At 29.9% G+C, this 1,334-nt stretch overlaps 1 protein-coding gene across 1 annotated transcript in view; it reads right to left on the bottom strand.

Moving 5' to 3' along the window:
• LOC108754070 (neuronal acetylcholine receptor subunit alpha-7-like) overlaps positions 1-1,334 on the bottom strand; it is a 222,383-nt gene that overhangs the window by 125,733 nt on the left and 95,316 nt on the right. The gene's annotated exons all lie outside the window — the stretch shown is intronic.

Raw genomic sequence — 1,334 nt, 5'->3', positions numbered from 1 at the left:
ATATATATATATATATATATATATATATATATATATATACACATACATATATATAAATGTTCCGGCAAGGGTGCGCAATTTTGAGGGGTTATAAACCGCTTTCGGTTATATACGTGAACGCCAGAATGCGCCAATGTTCCATGTTCCCATGCAGTATCATTTCGGCATGTCGTAATTTTTATATAAACTGTCAGCTTCAATAAAGTGATAGGACGTAATAATTGAGTAGAGAAAAGCTTGCGTATTGCTTCTTATCGATAATTGCAACGTGTTATTACGATGGAGCGATCTATAAAAATGTTCAAAATTTAAGATTGAAATTGAATATCTAGAATTAATGAATGATTAATTAAAATACATATTAGAAAGATGTTGATTACGTTACTATATTATTAAATGCTTTATTTTGGCACTTTATTATTCCATGATAAAGAGTTCCGGGACGACTATCCGAGAAAACGTCCGATGAATTTTTTATAATAATTGTACGGCGTTAGAGAGAGGAAAGCCGCCCCGCATTATTAAAGTGTAAGTGTAATTTTTCTTCCGCGTTTTTCCATCCATCAACATCAGGTGGAAGGAAAAAGGAGAGATGAACGTCTTACAGCGAATCTGATATATAACTTAGCAGCAGTCAACAGTATTTTAAACTCTGGATAGAAATTCAATTGCCTTTATCGCGTCAGTAAATCCAGTTTTGCTTTGCCCAACGGTCATATAATTATCGTACTAATTATAAATATTTTCACAACAAGAGACAAAATTACAAAAGCTCTGAGATATTAATTAATCTATTTTCTTGTACGCGATAAATTTATCTCTTATGGCAATATAAATTATTTATTACCGTTAATCTCTTGTCTAACATTTATTCTTATGTTATTATCTTGTAATCTTTATTTTTCAACTAAAAATAAGGGTAAATATTTATACTGTATTGCAATAAATATCGTCATTTTATTATTGACTTAAAATTAAAAGAAATATGTCTTAATTAAATTATAAGTTAAGTTAAAATGTAAAAAAAGTTTAAGTATATAAAAACTCTGAAGAACAAATATACTCAGAGACAAATCAATATTTCGCATACCTACTAAAACATTGAGGTCTGTTTAAATTAATGCGGCAAACAAACGACAGTAACTGTTATCAACTCTCAACTGATATTTCACGAGTGTGTACTCGTTGGATGACCAGGTTGGATAGGAAACTCCTGAATTCCCCGGATAAATATCGGATAGCATAGATTAAACTCACGAAATATTAGCTTCAAAGCTCAACTTTTTATAATAGTTTCTAATATCGATTATTAACTCGTAAAATTTTCTCAGAAA

This window comes from Trachymyrmex septentrionalis, unplaced genomic scaffold, assembly GCF_001594115.1.
Source record: "Trachymyrmex septentrionalis isolate Tsep2-gDNA-1 unplaced genomic scaffold, Tsep1.0 scaffold75, whole genome shotgun sequence".
Classification (NCBI taxonomy): domain Eukaryota; kingdom Metazoa; phylum Arthropoda; class Insecta; order Hymenoptera; family Formicidae; genus Trachymyrmex; species Trachymyrmex septentrionalis.
This window is presented reverse-complemented; position numbering and strand designations above follow the sequence as displayed.